Genomic DNA, 19,034 nt, shown 5'->3' with positions numbered 1-19,034 from the left:
GTGATCTTGTGGTAGAGTGGCTCTGATCTTCCCTGAGTGGTTTCATGCCTCCATCATTCCCACTCAATCCTACTCCTCCATTCAAAGCCTAGTCTGCAGGCTGTCTGTCTCCTTTTCTTTTTCTGTTACTCTCGCTACCATCTGCAGACCCCCACGCCCTTCCGCCCTCCTCCTCTCTGAATGGGCCACCCTCTAGTCCTCTCTGCTTGCCTCCTCCCCCGAATGGATCTTCCTTGGGGACTGCAACATCCATCTCGACTCCCCTGATGTGGCCACCACTCTCTTCTGTCACCTCAGCAACAATCTCTCCCTCACTATCCTCCCCTTTGACCCAACCCTATCTGCAGGACACGCCTTGGATGCTCTGAGCTCAACAGACATCCTTCTTTCCAACCCCCTCGCTACCCCTCTCTCCTGGTTCAACCACTCACTCCTCTCTTCCTTCCTTGACCTACCTTGTCTCCAGCCACTTCCTTCACACTGCCAGTCTCCTTCTCCATCATTTGACCAATGAAGCGTGTGCCAGTTGGTGCTTTGCTTCCTCCTTCATCCCTCTGATGCCCGTCTCCCTGGACTCTCCTTCTGACTCTGTCCTAACTAACCTCCATCTTTCTATCACTAACACCCTGGACATCCTTGCCCCTGTCATGAGAATCCACATGAAGCCTGCCACTAAATGCAACTCTTGGTAAAACTCTGACTTTGCCACTTTGAAATGAAAGTGCAAAGCGACAGAGCGGAAGTGGCAGTCATCCAGCTCATCCTCAGTCTACTCCAAAGGCAATACTGTCTTTCCTTCTGCTCCAAGAAAAGGGCTCATGTCCAAGCTCATATCTCTGGAGCCACCAATGTCATGACTGAACTCTTTAAAACCTGCAAGTCACTTGCCAATCCTACTGCAGTCTCATCTTCTCCTCCTCCCTCCCAGGCATTATGCTCACCACTGACCTCCCACTTTTCGTCCAGAACTCTTGACACCCTTTCCTCTCTGTCATCTTCTCCCTCACATTTTCTCTCCTCTTTTGGTCCTCCTATAGTCACCCATACTCTCCTCTCTCTCTCCCATTGCACCAAATGAGATCTCTAGAGTTGTCCACTCTATGAAAGCCTCCTCTAAGTAGGAGCTACCCTGCTCCTCCAGAACCATCAAGGATAACATTGACACCCTCGCGCCTGCCTTGGCTGACCTCCTTACCACTCTTTTGCAACAGACTCTTTCCTTCAACCCCTCAAGCACTCCCTTGTGCACCCTCTCCTAAAAAAGCTGTCTGCTGACCCCTTTTGCCTGGATAACTATCGACCTATCTCTATCACATCTTTTTTGGGCAAACTCAGGGAGAAGCTGGTCATCCCCCAATTAACGCTCCACAATGAACTGGCTGGTTGCCTGCACGACCACCAGTCCAGTTTCAGGGGAGCCAGAGGCACTGTAACTGCTCTCCTGAATACCTGAGAAGACCTACTCTCTAATTTGGACTCTAACACTCCTTCTGTTCTGATGCTCCTCGATATTTCCTCCGCTTTTGACACTGTCACCCACTCCATCCTCATAAACCGTCTCTGTGATACCTTAGGCATGTTATGTTATGTTATGTTCACTTATTAAGTGCTCGTTCACAGAGGGCATCATGGCGCTGAAAGGAGAGAGAACAGCCTCGACTACGGTCACAGTCCTAAAACAAATACGTTTTCAATGCCTTTCTAAAGGCAAGGTGATTAGAATTTTTTTCAAGATCAGCAGGAGGCTGTTCCATAGTCGAGCCGAGGCAACAGAGAAAGCTCGGCCACCAATGCGAGAGAGTCAAAATGAAGGAACAAGTAGGCCTGCGGTAGCAAAATGTAAACATTGCATAGGAAGGTAGCAGGAAAACTAATCCCAGAGGTATTCAGTGTCTTCGGATGCAGGGCACGGTGTACCAAGCCTTGAAGGCAATGTGCTGGGCAACCGGAAACCAAGTGCAAGGAACACAGCACAGGAGATATATGGGACCCATAAGGGGAGCCAGTGGCAACCTGGGCAGCCATATTTTGCAAGCGTTGAAGCCGCTGTATTAAGCCCCTTGGTTGAGACAGATATAGGGAGCTACACTAGTCTAAGCGACTGAGCACAAGAGCAGTAACTATGGGAGGACGTAAATGAGAAGGTATCAGGGGAAGTACCTTCCTCAGAACCCTGAGATAAAAATGTCCGCTTTTCAGACAGCGGCGACTTGTGACTCCATGGAAAGTGAGGCAGAGACTATTACACCCAAATTCCTCACCTTTTCAGCCAGAACAGGAAGGGGACCCAAAGAAGAAGGCCAGAAGGAAGATACCCAAAGTGAAGGATCAGGAGGAGAACCCACAGCCAGCACCTCCGTCTTTTCTCCATTCAACATCAGCCAGTTGCGGTTCATCCAGTCCCCTCGGACGCCATGCACTGCTGTAGTCACTGTGACACCTCAACCTGATCAAGATCTAAACGGATCAGGATCTGATTATCGTCGTTATACGAATAGCACCTGACGCCGAAGGAGCGGAAGAGACACATAAGAGGCCAGATGTAAATATTGAAGAGAACAGGAGACAGGGAGGAGCCTTCAGGGACACCACAGAGAAGCAAGAACACAGTAGAGACAAATGGAGGAAGTGAAAGAGTCTGAGTTCTCTCGGCAAGGAATGAGGTAAACCAGGTGTACACCTGGCCCAAAATTCTGACCTGAGCCAGGCGGTCAAGCAGGATGGGGTTGTCCATGGTGTCAAATGCTGCTGACAGGTCTAATAAAATTAGGGCACCAACCCCTCCTGCATCAACCAGTCTAGCCATGTCGTCAAGAACTGAGACCAGGACACTCTCCGTCCCCTGACCAGGCCTAAATCCAGATTGGGCAGGGTCAAAGAGCCCTGTCGATTCCATATAGGATGACAACATGGGAGAGACTAGTGACTCAAGAAGTTTCATAAAAAATGATAGTAGTGAAATAGGATGATAGTTCAAAGGCAGCAGAGGGTAAAGCAAAGGTTTCTTAAGTAAAGGGATCACCGTGGCAGCCTTAAATTCAGACGCAATATTGCCAATCTGACATGAGTTATTAATTGCATCCGTAATCTCACACAACAGCTCAGGGGAGATGTCTTTCATGACCGCAAGAGGAATAGCATCTGGAGGAGCCCCGGACTTAATATGCTGAATAGCTGTGAGAACATCTAACACCGTAAACAGCGGAAAGGAAGACCAGCCATCTGAACCTGTTCGGTTCATTGGAGAAAGTGTTTCAATCACAGTGTTAGGAACAGTTGCTGTAGTAGCCTTCGTTATATTAGTTTGTATCGTCTCAATTTTTGTAATAAAATATTGAGCCAATAGATCACAAAAATCATGATGCGGCTAGCTGAGGGGGTCAATCTAGCTGTGGATGAAAGAGGTCTCACCACTGCGAAAAGTGATTTGGGTTGGAAGATCAATGATTCAATTTTCTGGGGGAAAAAGGTTTTTTTGCTACCAATATAGCTGCAGAATATGCTGCCGCACATGATTTGTAGCATAGCCTTAGCCTAGGATCATATGCATCCACCACTTGCGTTCCACCTGCCTCATAGTAAGACATAGTGACTTATGGTTCCCTGAGAACCAGGGTTCTGAGGGGAGTCTCCGAGGTTGGATGAGCCATAAAGGGGCTACTATATCAGCTGCAGCATGCAGCAAATGGGAAAACCCTAATACGTCTTTGTAGAAGCCTCACAACCATTACTTTTGACAGTAGAGATTAAATTAGATCGGTCGACTGAACGCCAACACCATTGCCATCTTTTTGGAGGTACTGTTTTTTGGTGCCTATGAACCCCCTTAACAAACAGGACATCAAAAAAAAGGTCAGACCAGAGTACTGGCTCAACAGAGAAAATGGTCACTAGGCCTTCAATGTGCCATAACCAAATCATGAGTATTACCCAACTTATGGATAGGTTCTAAGACTAATTGAGTGAAACCTAACTCAGCCACTCTGTCAAAGAAAAGGCTAATTGTAGGAGTTTTAGGTTTGTTAAATTTCAAATTGGGTATGTAGATCGGCCACAGTATCCAATAGAGGCTCAAGAAAGCCAGTATGGGACCCAGGAGGGGAGTAAACAAGCAAAAAGTGGGATATGAAAGAGGGGGTAAAACACAGCAAAGCAGTAAACCTTCCATTGCCAGGGCATGGGGGAAATCCAATTTAGATATCTTTAAGGTGTTCGTAAAAATCACTGCTATCCCGCCTCCCATTTGTAAAGTGGGATGGTCGACATGAATGGTAGCAAAACCATCCGGAATGGCTTGAATCAAAACAGGAGCAGAGAACTCTTGTAGCCGTGTTTCTGTTTAGAAAAGTAGGTCAGGATGACGATCGGATAATAACTGATGAATGTTAGCCGCATGGGCTGGCAAGGAAAGCGTGTTGAGAAGCAGCATTCTTAAGTCAGATGTATCCAAAGATTGGAAGGATGTCAGTTGGCCATCATTCGATATGCCAAGAACAGAAGAATCAAACCACCCAACAGGCAAATGAGTACTGAGGGGAGCCAAGGCAAGAAGATCATGCCAATAAAAACATATGAGCCCTTCTCTCCCGGTTTTAGCACGGTCAGGTACAGTTGGCCTTGCCTTAAGCGCGCCTTTGGCGTACTGGCGGGGTGAATGCTCCGGCACATATATCAGCCAAGTGTGATGACAGTGAGGACACACTCCCTTTAGAAAAAGAAACAGGACAAGCTAAGCATCGGCGTCCTTATTGCAGTACAGTATCACAAGTAAGTAACGCACAATTGAAAGCACGTAGTGCCTGTAAAATCAATATTGCAGACAATTAACAAAGTTAAAAAACTGCAGAGGGGCTTTAAAGTGAACATCCCACTAAGGAAATCCTGACCTCTCTCCTAAGCCTAGGCATCAGAGACAGGGCACTGGCGTGGCTTACCTCATTCCTCTCAAACAGACCCTCCCAAGTGCAAATGGGTCCTTTTTTCTCCTCCACCTCACTCTCTATCTGTGGCATCCCTCAGGGCTCTAGCCTATCGCCATGGCTCTTCAACATCTACCTGGCCTCTCTGACCCACCTGTTCTCCACCTACTCCCCTCATCTCCAGTGTTATGCAGATGACACACACACACAAAGCTCTCTTTCCAGCTGATTTCTCGTGTCCCCTTCTCCTCCTCATCCTCCTTCATACCTGACTGCCTGACAGCTATTCAGGCATGTTACTCTGCCAATGGTCTCTGCCTCAATGCCAGCAAGACAGAGATCCTTCTCATTGGGATGCCTGCTCCTAGTTTCCCCCTCACTCTCTGGCCAGACTCCTCGGGTTCTCTCCCCTCACCCACTTATAATACAAAAAACCTGGGGATCATCTCTGACTCCTACCTCTCCTTCTCTCCACACACCACAGACCTTGCCAAGAAGTCCAATTTTCAGCTTTAGAGGCATTCTACCTTTCCTCACCTTCCCCCAGTAGCTCAATGTCTCCAGAGCCCTGGTTCTCTCTAGGCTTGATGACTACAATAGACTCTTCCTCAACATTTGTCTTTCCTCCCTTTGCCCCCTCCAACTAATCCAGAATAGGGCTGCAAGACTTATCCTTGGCCTCAAGCCCAGGGACTGCATCTCTCCAACCGTAAAATTTCTCCACTGGCTCCCGGTGACTGCAAGGATCTAATTCCAGACCCTCTGCATCATCCACAAGGCTGTCTGGGGCCTGGCACCTCTCTACATCCAGATTCATCGCCCTAAATTCCTCCCAGCCAGAGTCCTTTGGTCTTTTGTCGCAATACTCTGCTGCTCGAAGGTTTCTCCCAGCAGAGTGTAGGAGGTAGATCCTTCTCCTTGGCTGGCGCCTCCATCTGGAACAGCCTCTCTTCCCCCTCAGATATTAACGGGATCTTCTTAAATTCCGGAAACTACTTAAGACCTTCCTTTTCTCCTTCCCTCTACCCCTCTCATGTTCAGCTCTCCATCTGCTGCTCGACTGGGGTCTGTTACATTCAGAGTCATACAAGGGCCAGACCACCCCCCACCCGTCTCCCCCAGCATCCTCTGTCAGCACTTGCCCTTGAGCTCCCTTTCCTGGACTATCACAATGTAGTCCTCTTGTCCGCTGCACTCCCCCCCCTTTCTCCTGGCACTGCCCCTTGGCCCAACCAGCACTTTTCCACCCCCAACCATGGGGGCACCCCACTTTTGCACTTCTCCCATCCCCACTGCACTTATCACCTCGTTCATGCACTTGCAGGGTAGGATTGTCTCAAGACCAAGATAATAATTTCTTTGTTGTTGTATTCTTATGATTTCACTTGTTCACCCCCCCCCCCACCCTTTTTTGCGTTGTGGTGCCTGGAAACACATGTGTATAGGCACCATACAAATGTCCAGTAAAACAAAAAAAAAGAAAGCGACTCTCTCACTGACACCAGGCAATCACAGCCCTTGTGATGGGAGGTACCACTGCAGACTGTGAGCACTCATTAATGCTTCGTTATCAGACATGCTTAAACATAATTGTCCACAAAGGATATACCTTGCCAGATAGAGCCACAAAAATAAGGGGGACATTTGATCCTACCTATTTTGTTCAAACATTTTGTTGTTCCAGGTATTTGATGCCAAATGTCCATATTCACCTTTCTTCTTGCAGACCGTTCAGGTGTTTATGACATGTGACCTCCACCAGTTATTAGAATGGGGACAACCAGAGGCAGCGGCATGTGTCGATTATGCAGCATGCACAGCCATCAGAATTTCTTTTGTCCACGATTCACCATTGACGCCAGATATTCTACAGAAGAAAATGATGTAAAATAATTGTGCTCCGAGACACATGTTCTAGTAATTACTCACTTGAGCGTTCGTCGCCGGCATCAAATTAGCTGATGGTGTCAGTCCAGGTTCCAGAAAATTCTTGTTCATATCATTTCAAGTCATTGCCGCGAGTGGCACTGACTCTTTGTCTGCTCACTTTCAGCTCAGGGTCCCAAGACCACGGGCGCAAGAGCAGCAGACGTGTGCTCCATTCTGCGAGGTTGGCCCTCCAGAATCATAATTACTTTGGCAATGTCAACGCCATTGTAATTAACCTGTGTCTTTCCTGCTATATATTTTCCACGAAATTGTTATCAAAAAATATTTTTGCTCAGAAATGTGCATATATTAAACTGAAGGGCACCCCATTCAAACCGCCGGGGTTGTTTGTGCATGAATACGTGGGCTTTGACCTTACGTGTGATTAGTTTTCTAACAGAAACACTGGGTTCTCGCCTTGCATTGTATGCTAAAGGTCAGATGTTAGCTCTTCTAAAGAGAAATAGTATCCCGGAGCCGATACGCCTTGTGCATGCGTATTCCCATGGAAGGGAATCCGTTGTATTATATACAATATGAGTGGGTCCTTTTATCTCTGTTATTATATTGCTTTTGTTGTGACTAAAGGTCAAGGCTCTCGTCTGTCAAAGTGTGTCGTGACTGTCGCTCCTTAGATTATTTAATGTACACAACATACTACAGCGATTTCCGTTTCTCCTGGTCCTCGCTCCAGATTCAGCCGTGTATCATGTTTTTACTAATGGCTGTGAAGGGTGGGGGAACAGTTCAGAACATAAGAAGTAAGCGCGCTGATTGAGTCACCGTGAGCAAAATTACAAAAGGAAGAGAAAGTGAATGCTAAATGAATAGTTGAACACACAAGTCACAGAAAAATAATGTGTGGTCCTCTCATATATGTAGCAATTGCTGTTCGAGGTTTTATGTGAAGGTAAAATGTCCTGGTCTTGTGCCCGGAGGTCTGGCCACCCGATCCGAGCTCTGTGGCAAATGAGCAACGCTGAACCTCTAGCATGGGTCAGAGTGTGGCTAGTAGATTTCACAAGCCATTCAGTGACTCCAAGCATTGCCAGATGATGTCCAAGGTGAGCCTGAGGTGTACGGTCCTCTTATATGTAGGATCTATGCTGTGCTAAAGAAACTTTGCGGCTTTTGAGAGGTTATGAGGCAGAGTCATAATGTGTTCACGCAAAGAACGAGTTAGCTGTGTTTTCCTTCCAATTTGGAGTGTAAAATGAGTGGGAGCAGCTCCCTGACCTGATACTGAGGTAGAGGAGCACTTCCTAAGGATCTGCTCATCTCTGATGGTCGTTTCTAAGGCGATTGAGGGGAGGTGTGTGTAGCTGAAATTGAGCTTGATGAAGGGGTAATGTGTAAGGTTGAGATGTAGGTGGCTTGCGGGTGACTATCAAGGACAAATCCTCTACAGAGGACCTTGATCACGTGCAAGTTGAAGGGGATGTGATAGAAGCTGGACCGAGTGTGGGTGGTATGATATGGAGGTCCAGAACCCACTGAAGTGTGGAATTGGAGAATGCAACAGTTGCAGTCTTTGACACAGTATGAACCACCAAAGGATCTTGCCATGCCACTTCCAGTGACCTGGAAAATGTTGCTTGCCGAGCACTCAGATATTCCATGGTTGCACAATGTAGTGGAGTGAAATAGGTCTCAATTTACGCGCACCTGGTCCGGGGGAGGAGGCGGGACCGGATGGGGTTTTGAGATCACAGTTCCTCTAAACCACACGAAGTTCTGGCATTTGGATGGCTTTACACTTTTATTGGAAATTCAGCATACAGTGCTGTGACCAATACATAATTTGTGACACGTGGTGTTCTTAGGTCTACTCACAAATTCCGTAGTCACACTTTGTGCAGTCCTGCCACATAAAGGCGGGAATGTAGATAACATCTTGAGCCAGAGATGCACATTATACATGTGACTGTGGAGGTGGCCATGCAATGGGAAGGAGGGGGGGGTTCCATTTTTTTTATCTGCGTGTTTTTGTTTGTCTTTTTTACTGCCATTTTTTGTTTGGGCATTTTTTTTAACCTGGAGAAACCTCCATTAATTTCCTCTTTTAACCGTAGTACAATTAGATATCAATTACCTGCCCACTAAGGTTGCGTTTCATGGAATAGTGCGCAGACATCCTGCAAATCCCGCGCACCGACAACGACTCTGCGCAAGCCCGTGTCCAGAGGTTTTTTGCGTGCTCTACGTATTCATGGAATTGTTCATGAAAACTAACCTTATGTGCAAGTTGCAGCCGGAACACCCCCGACATATAGCAAAAACAGCCAGACACAGCTACCTTTGCTTACTCCGCAGGCGTTTATACATGCACACATACAGTCTTTTGGGCCACCGCAAGCACGCCTGCATCTCGGGGACATTGCGTGGGGTCCTCGTAACTGTTACCAGCACCCCAACAACATGCATACGGATCATCATGTTTCGGGTAAAACTCAGAAAATCTGGGTACGAACCCCCGTAAACCGTTCCTGAAACCCATTGCACTGCTTACACGCACCCCTAAATTAGTTTGGAACCCCGGCTGTGTACATGCCTCCCTAAATCCAACAGCCGATCTTCCCTCTCTGAAGTTTTACCCATGTGCGAGTGTCTTTATGCCTGCCCTCAAGTGGTGGATTGGATGAGGACCCATGAATACATATAGCTCTGCGTAATAGTGGGCATGTAATGGACTGCCTGCGGGCCGTTCCTTGTAATGCCCACATTTTCCCTTGTTCTTCCTCATTTTATGAGTTCTGCCCACTTCCGTGCCCTCTGCGCAAGCCACGCCCACACTCTGCGTGGTGTCTCGTGCAAGGCAGAGATGTGCCGAACCTGCGCACAGTCCCCGCAAGGTACAATGAAGTGCTGCACAGTCGATTCTATGAATTGACAAATGGGATTTTGCATGCGGTTTGGTGCGCAAAGCCCCCATTTACTGCACAAATAATTCCATGAATCGGGCCCCTGGTCTTTCTATTTGCATTGATGTAAGGACATTGGAACAAGTTGTGATCATTCAAACATTACATTATTTATGTGTTCATTAATTTATCAATAAAATCCCAACTGAATGTGACGAGGCAGTTAAGAACATGACACCAAGGTGAAAGGGAAATGTCCCTGCCAAAAAAGAATACATCTTAACAATTAAAATATTACATGAAAGAATACACAATCCTCAAAAAATATAAAAACACAATAAATATAAAAATACAATTAACATTAACACAATTAGAAAAACGGCTATAAAATAACAATCTGAAAATAAGTTACAAATTACAAAAACTAAAGGAAAAAACTAAATCCTACAAACATCTTTCTCAAGAAATTTGATAAACACAGCAACATGTGTCATTCCACTGAGGTCTAAAAATCCTTTGAGAATTGTGAAGCGTGTGCACTTTAACAACTTTTCCAGTAACACCTGAGATTTTAAAAGAAATATTCCTGCGAAATATTTACCAATGAACGGTTTTGAAATTCATTGCTAACAAAAGTAGCATTGGCCATTTTAGATATTCTTACAAATCATGTCAGAACAGAGACTTCAGAAAGGCTTTTTGAATTATGCAGCACTATTGGAGTTACTCGGGTCCCAGGCACTGTTTGAGTTTAATGAATTCCTGCTATGAGACCTGTGTGATATGATAAGCCCTTGCATCTTTGGCTAGTTGCCATGTAGTGAAGGACTTTAGTATATAATTCAGCGAAGGGTCCTGTTGCGTGAGCTCCGAAGCTTGTAAATTAGAATTAATAGCATGGGCCATGACAAAAACATGAATGAGGCCCCTAACCTCTTATGTAATAAGTCATACTATGCACTATGCGCTTACAACATCTGGGTGATCTGCAAACTATTATACAGCACACTGCAAGCTGTGACAACAAGAGCAACCTCTAAATATGCAGTGCTATGGGTGAGTGAACTATCATCACTGGGCCTGTGACACATGGTGTGCAGGACTTGTTATTGAACCATCTATAGAAATGCGCTACCCCCGCCAGTCCCTCAAGGAAGTCATCCAAATATAACCTGAAAAATAGTGTGTGTGTGGGGAGAGGGGGGGGTTGGGGAGGCATGAGATTACTCTATTTCAGAAGAATGCCTGATCTAGGAACATAAATGTACTAGTGCAGGGTTCATCCATATGACATCAGAGATCATTGAGTGCATAGACCATCAGTGATTGTGTGCCTTTCACTGGCCGAATTTAGATGCACCGCAGGTGGCGACATGTTTATGAAGAATAGATGTAGTGTGTATAGTTTTGACCTTTACTGTGTGGAGGATGGGGATGCTCTGCTGGTCACTGTGTAGTACTGGTTGGTCTAATCTGGGTCGAAGTGGTGGAATGATAGCCACCTGTTTGGAGGATTCGGGTCTCCCCCTGATGTGAAAGAGATCTTGGCAAGTAAAAGCATGTGGTTGAACTTTGTGCGTGTGGTGTGTGCATTATTACACTGGATCGTGTTGAATTTTGATGGAAAGCAGGAGGATATGGAGCAGTATGACAGAAAAAAGCTCAAAGCATGTAAATGAAAACGTTGAATACTCCAATCTCCGCCTAAAGATGATGTTGGTTTAAGGAATGGTGGGAAGCAAAGTGATGTGACCATTCTAGTGGTGTGGGGCGTGTGTCCAGCTCCCTCCACTTCCTGATTTGGATGCTTCATGGTCTGTCGGAATGGTAGTGGAGATTTTGCAGGTGACCCGCAGGTGCAGCAATGATATAGCACAAAGCAGACTCCAAAGAGAATCAACTAACTGGACAAGTACCAGAGTTGTTAATGTCTTCAGTCTTCCGGCCCCTATTGTAGCCAGGTGGTGGGGGGTGTCCTCTGCTTGCTTATTTGCTGCCCATATTCTTCCATATTGTTTTCCATTGTCCATCCCCTCTCTTTCCCAGTGCAATTGAAACTAGCAAGCCTGTTGGTGTGGGTGGGAAGCATACTTTGTTTAACTATGGGACTTGAGCCCCAAAACCATTTTGATCATTTATCTGGCTCCTGATTTAATAGGTATCCGTAAATGTGTATTCAGAATACATACTGAAAATGTGGGACATAGGACAGTCGACGTTAGCCCTCCAAAAGGCAAAGAAAAGCAGTAGCCTCACAATGCAGGTGCATCCCATAGAACATATGTCCTAACAATGGATGCGTTTTGGAATTCTGCACAGGGTGTAAAGAGCCAGGCACCATATTATAGTGGCAGAACATTTGAGGTTAGAGTCATGTTACCAGAGGTAGCTTGGTATAAAGTATATCACAGTGCTCTCAAAATGAAATGTCAATTTTCCAGCATGAGGTGTGGCATGGATTCACATTCCCCATCGTCAGGCTGGGAATCCATGGTAAAAGAAAAAACAGTTTCACTTTCACTTAAAAATTATATTTCTCCTCTAAACCAATCACTGTCCCCCTTCTCTGGCAGCTATCTTCAGATTTTTACTGCATGTTTCAGTGTTGGGAGTCCTCGCGTTTGCTCTCTGAGCTATTTGTACGTTTTTTCATGGTTTTTGACAGAAAAAGTTTCACCGCTGCTGAAGGGTGAAGATCGTCGAAGTTTCTAGAAGGCCATTGGGCCAACTTAACACCCTCTGACCATGACAGAGGAGAAAGAGGGAAGGTCCCTCTTAAGGCCCTGCACCAAATGTGGGCTATGGAACGTGTTTGTGGAGGACAAACACCTGCAATGCCCCTACTGCCTGCACCCAGAACACAATGATGTGGAGTGCGAACATTTGCCTCGGGTTCTCCAAGAAGACGACGAGGGACAGGCTCAGTAGACTGGCAGTGTGGCTCAATGTCGAGGCCTTAGACCCGTGCTCCAAGCAGGGTCATGCCTTGCCCAGGACCGGCCGGTCCAAGGAGCGGTCTTCTAAGTCCTTTGAGGACGGCTCATCCGTGGAGGCCCAAGATAAGGCAAAGAAATGCAAGTCAGAGTCCACCGGGGTTCGCCGTGGAAGCAGGTCCCAAGCTGGATAGGGCGCAATCTACATCACGGTCCTCCTCCATTGCTAGCCGGCAATCAAGCTCCTCCTCTCATCTACCCTGGCTAAACTTCGTGAGAAATCCGAGAAGCCAAAGACGGAGGAGGAAAAGGCCGAACAGCCCCAGCAGGCCCAATCAGCAGAGGCTAAGACCTTGTTGGTGATCGAATTGACGGCTGCTGCTGCCATGACAGCTAAGGGTACTGACTCATTATAGGTAGCCGCAGCAGGTCAGGCGGTATCCCTGCCCCCAAGGTGCAACACCACTGCAGTGACTTTGGCAAAGTCTGGTGGCACACCAGAAGGGGGAAACCGGCTCAGTCCCTGGTTCAAGACCCTGAGGGGGGAAAAAGCAGGGGGTGAGGAGGCCCCAATACAGCCATCCATCCCATGCTGTGGCCTAAGCAATGGAGGTCTTGTCCATGGATGATGAACACCAGGAGTCCTTGCAGGACGACGGTGCCGATGGTGCAGGGCCTAGTTTTCCAATTCCGCCTTCTCAGCCGAGGGACATCTCTTGGGCTTATTCGGTTGACCAGATCCAGATGAGGATGCCTCCGCTCCAGCATCTGGGGTACCGCAGGTCCCAGATCAGTCACTGGCAAAGAAGAGGAAGCATCATCCGACACCCCCATTTCAACCTCCACCACCACATCAGGTCTCATCTCCACCAGCAGACCCAGATACGGGGACGGGGACCGATATGGCCACGACGATGATGGACGATGAGGAGGATATTGTTGCAGCGGATGGCAAATCTCCACATTTGGATGCTCCACCGGATGAGGTGGGATCGTTCCACTCCATGATCTCAAGAGCCTCCGAGCTATTCCAGCTAGTGCCCGAGGAAACCGAGAAGGAGGGCCTCTTGTACCAGAGGCACAAGGCCAAGAGGAAGACGGTCATGGTGGTGCCCTTCCGGGATGACATTGAGAAGAGAGCCTAGCCCTCATGAAGAACCCTTGCATGGCTCCAGCCAAACGGGATAGGCTGGGGAAGAAATATTGGGTACCGGACTCCACACCCAAGTGCCTGAGGTCGCAGCCATCACTGTATTCAGTGGTATCGGTGGCCTCAAGGAAATGTTCGGCCAACCCATCCTCATCGTGTTTGTTCCCTCCAAACAGCGAGGGGAAGAGGATGGATGCCATGGGCAGGAAGGTGATTTACACCGCAGCGCCTTCTATCAAGGCAGCCAACGTACTGGCTATCCTAGCCAGGTACGACGGGGAGCTGTGGAACAAGCTGGGGCCTATTCTGGAGTTCCTCCCCAACGATAAGAGGATGGAGGCAATTGCTCTCCCCAGGAAGGGGGGTATCATTTGATCACACCATCACAGTGGCATTGGATGTTGCCAACACAGGGTTCTGGCAAATACGGATCGGTGTCTGCCTTTGTTGCCAAGGCTGGATGAAGGCCACAAATTTCCACCAGGAGGTCCAATCGAGGGTACAGGAAATGCCCTTTGATGGAGATAACCTATTTGGGAAAGTCATTGACAAGTCCCTACAGGCCATCAAAGCGATACAGAGATGGCCCGTTCCCTGGGCATCACCCAGCAGCACTGCTATTCTTTTCACTCCCCCAGTGGAAAGTCGAGCAAGTCCTCAAAAGGCTTCTCCACATTGTGCTGCAAGCCTTCCAGATCCACAACTCAGGAAGCCAACAGAGGCTGTTCCCAGGCATATGGTAAAGGAGTACAGTGTTGCCATCGCCCGCAGGGCAGGATGCCGGTGCCGAAGAAAGCCTGAACTGACCGGGAGGTCAGGACCCCACTCGTGCACCCCAGTGGAAGGCCGGCTGACAAGGTTCACCAGCGACTGGAGAAAGATCACCACCAACATTTGGGTGCTGGACGCTCTCGCCCAAGGACACACCCTGGAGTTTCAACGCAGGTGTCCGCAGATCCCACCGGTTGCCCATCGGGAGCAGTGGATCTGCTTGAAATTACTGAGTTGAAAAGTCCGACCACAAAAAGTTTTATTTTTTTTACCTCCCATTTTTTTGCATATATATGTGGAGGGAGACCCCCCACAGCCCTGCCACTTTACACCTATACATTTTTATTAATTTTACCCGGCCACATATACCATTGCAAATAAATGGGGGTCAGACTTTTGTTGGTCAGACTTTTCAACCTCAGTAATTTTGTTCTATTCCGGGAGCAGCACATCCCTCAGCTGCTGGAAGAGTTATGGGCCATGCTGAGAAAAGGGGCGATAGAGCTAGTTCCCCAGCATCTTAGCAGCTCCATAGTCTATTCCAGATACTTTCTGATCAGAAAGAAAACAGGGGGCTGGAGGCCCAACCTAGACCTACGACGTCTGAACAAATACCTACTTCCATGTCCCCATTCACAAGAAACATCAAAAGTTTCTACGTTTTTTGGTGCAGGAACAGCACTACCAGTTCAAGGCCCTATATTTCGGCTTGAAGTCATCCCCCAGAGTGTTCATGAAATGTCTGGCACCAGTGATGGACCATTTATTCCTACCTGGCACACACATATACCCGTAGCTGGATGACTAGTTCATTCACACCCGCTTGCAGGAGCTGGCCGAAAGACTCACAGAGGCGACCATCCGGCTAGTAAAGTATCTGGGAGTCTCCATCAACTATCCAAATTCCTGCTTAACACCATCACAGAAGAGGCTGTTCTTAGGTGCCAGACTCAATACAGTCTTGCCTTGTGTTTCCCTCTGAGGAGAGGATAGCAGCCATGCCGGGGAAGGTGCAGCGGGTGTCATCATCAAATCGTTACTGGCATGATGTTGTCCTGCATCTACCTCGTCCAGCTCTTCAGGTTGCAAATGAGACCCCTTCAGGAATTCCTGGATGCGTGTTGGACACAGGTGCCCAGAAGCTTCAGGGACAAGATGTCGCTCAACCACGAGTTCCGTTGGGTGATAGTATGGTGGGGTGTTTGCACCAGCATTGCCCAAGGCATGGGATTTTAAAGCCTGCCATACCAGAAGACGGTCACCACGGACGCCTCCCTAGAGGGATGGGGATTGCACAATGGACATCTGCACGATAGATGCCTGTGACTGCCGGAGGAGAAGGATTGTCTATGAACATCCTGGAGCTACAGGCGGTGTTCTGGTCCCTCAAGTTGTTCCTCCCGTCTCTAAAAGGCAAGATATTGAGGATCTTCATGGACAACACCACCACCATGTTTTACATCAGATAGCAGGGGGGCACTCGACCCCCGGCGCTCTCCAAGGAAGCAGAGGACTTGTGGCACTGGTTCTCAGACAGTGGATGTTCCTCATCTCTCTCCACCTGGCGGGAGTCAAGAAGACCATCGCAGACTCACTCAGCAGGGAACTGCACTCCTGCCACAAGTTGGAGCATCGTCAGGATCAGGTAGACCGCCTATTTGCCTAGTGGGGCAGGCCCCAGATCGATCTGTTTGCGACAGCGGAAAACTCCAAGTGCCAGAAGTTCTCCAGCAGATTCCACCAACCGAGGAGCCCGGGGGGTGGGTTCTCCTTCCAGTGGGAAGGGCTGTTTCTGTACACCTTTCCTCCATTACTTCTCCTACTACGAGTCATCAACACACTCAGATGGCCTCAATGCAAGATGATACTCATGGACTTGGCGCGGCCGAAGCAGATTTGGTACATGGACCTTCACAGCCTGTCAGAGTCGCCTCTGGTCAAGCTGCCAGTGGTTCCGAATCTTCTCACCAGAGAAGGAGGCATGATCCTTCATCACAACCCAGGATCGCTGAACCTGAGTGCTTGGTTCCTGCAGCCCTAGAGATTGGAGGGTATGCGTTATCAGCGGACTGCAGGGAGGACCTCGCCAAGGTCAGGGAATTGTCTACCTTGAAGTGCTACGGTCACAAGTTGAAGCGTTTCACTATGTGGTGCTGGTCACAGAAGATTACCTCTTTGGGAATCACTGACCCAGAGATCCTTCTGTACTTGCTATCCTTGGCCAAGGCAGGAATGGCACACGCCTCCATTAAAGTACATATGGCAGCCATCTCCCGCTACAAAAGGTCACTAGGAAGATCTTCACTTTGGACCTACCAACTTGTCAAGTAGTTTCTCAAAGGACTTTTGAGATCTTTCCGGCCGTTGAAGGCTCCTACCCCGACGTGGGAACTCAACGTGGTTATGATGAGGCTCATCGGGGCGCCCTTCGAGCCTTTGCATCAGGCCCCACTCAAGTTTCTCTTGTGGGAAACAGCATTCCTTGTGGCCATCACCTGTGCCAGAAGTGTAGATGAGATACAGGCCCTATCCTGCAAGCAGCCTGTTAGGAAAGATTTCATAATTGTATGTAATTTTCCCTCCATGTGGCAACCCCCAAACTTTTTGCTGTTGTTTTACACCCTGATCTAGACTTTGGCAGAGAAGCGTAGCCTTCCGCCGCATTGCTCTGGGCTTTCGCTCGATTCTTATGGGGAAACTGACATGCCCTTAAAACAGTCAGTACTGGGAGACTTGGTTTCCCTTAGTCCTTTCCTCATGTTGCAGCTTTTGTGCAACATGAAACAAGAGTGCACCGTAACTTACATTACCGCGCTCTTGGGTCTCTAGTCATTCCAAAGGCCCTAGAAACTCTCGCTGGACTTATTATGAACTGTGCAACTGTGTCACGGACGGGACTGGTGGCAGCTATCGTTTCTCTTGTGTTTTGAACCCTTTTTCGCCATGTTATCTGCTCTTACCGCGTTTGGCACAAATGAGTGGCCTGGCTCCAAAATGGCCATGCCACGAGGTTCTTTGTCTTGTCCGCTGACCGTCTTGCCCCTTCACCTTCCCCCAGGTCGAGCCGACCCAGGGCAGTCCTTATTTGGTCATGCACTTTCCCGCGAAACCCCAAAGCTTTTGCGGGCTTCTGCATGCCTGGTGTGTGCCTCCAGGATGTGGGCTGGGATGTCTGGTCCGAATACACATCCTGGGTGCCAGAGAGTCTGGAGTGTCCTGAATGCCTGGGACCACTCTGGTCCGTGATAGGTCCACGTATGGTGTGAGTGTTTGTGAGCAGATCTCCCATCGGGTCCTCTCCGTTTTGGCGCGAAGGGAACTTTGGATAAGAGGAGGCTGAAAACACCACTACCATGTCGATCTCCTGAGTTCACACCGAACAAGGGATAAGGCGCCAAGTATCCTGCAACAAGAAGCTGAGTCGAGGAACCGCTGGTGACCCGCTGAAATTTTGGCACCCTGAACTGCTGTCCTCCTGCGAGACCCCTCTGCATCTGATCGTCCTAGAAGGTCTGCAAAGGCGCTTCGACCCATTGGAATAGTGGGATCAACTATTCCCGGCACCTTCATCAAACCCTGCAAGTAAGCCCCTTCAGAAGTGTCCCTGGGCCAACCAGGGGGCTGACCAGCTTACGCAGGATACTTTGCTCTGTCACCGCCGCCGTTTCGGGGAAGCCCTCGAAACTTGTTTTACTGCTTGCTCTCTGTCCACGGCACCCTCACACCAAATTTCTTGCACTTGGCATTCCCAGGTCTGAAGTGAGACGAGTGCGCCCGGACCAGAGTAAACGCGGTTGCCGTGTTGCCCTGCTGTGGTAACAACCTGTGCACGTCCGCTGCATTTGGGACACCCTCGATCATGCATCCTGCTATGCAGAAACTACCCGGTGTCAAGACATCCTGATCATCGCAGCTGAACCTGCCAGCAACGTGAACTGAACTGGAGAAGTGTGGGTCTGCCTGCGTAGGGGACCGGTGAGTAGTCCATACCCCAACCGGTGGCCCCTCGCGCAGGAGGCCGTTTTTTTTCTACCGCTGTTGCGAAATAGTGACTCTATCCCACACTCTCACCCTGCCTCTGCCCACAAGTGGAGGCCTTGCTTAAGTAGTGGGGACTTGTTCTGCATCACTTCATTCACCTTCCTGAACTGCATGATATCCTTGAAGAGGCCCTCTTTTGTCCATTGGCACCAGCGCGTGCAGGTACTTTTGAGCATAAGGCTCCTCTCTTCATAGGGCCCGGACTTCCTCCAAGTTAGGTGTATTTCAGATGTCGAACTGGGTCTAATGATTACTTGCACTGCCTGTTTTCCTCCCCATCTAGGTGGTTTACATATTACGTGCTCCTAACTCCTTAGACCCCTCGGTCTTGTATATATATTGTATTGATTGTGATGTGTTGGTTTACTTTAGTTTTATTGTGATTCTTTGCTATGGTCGATGTTACAAAGGCCTTGTAATAAATGTGTCT

The sequence above is a fragment of the Ambystoma mexicanum genome, chromosome 5q (assembly GCF_040938575.1).
Source record: "Ambystoma mexicanum isolate Mex_15411 chromosome 5q, UKY_AmexF1_1, whole genome shotgun sequence".
NCBI classification, from domain to species: Eukaryota; Metazoa; Chordata; class Amphibia; order Caudata; family Ambystomatidae; genus Ambystoma; species Ambystoma mexicanum.
Note: the sequence above shows the minus strand (reverse complement) of the source record.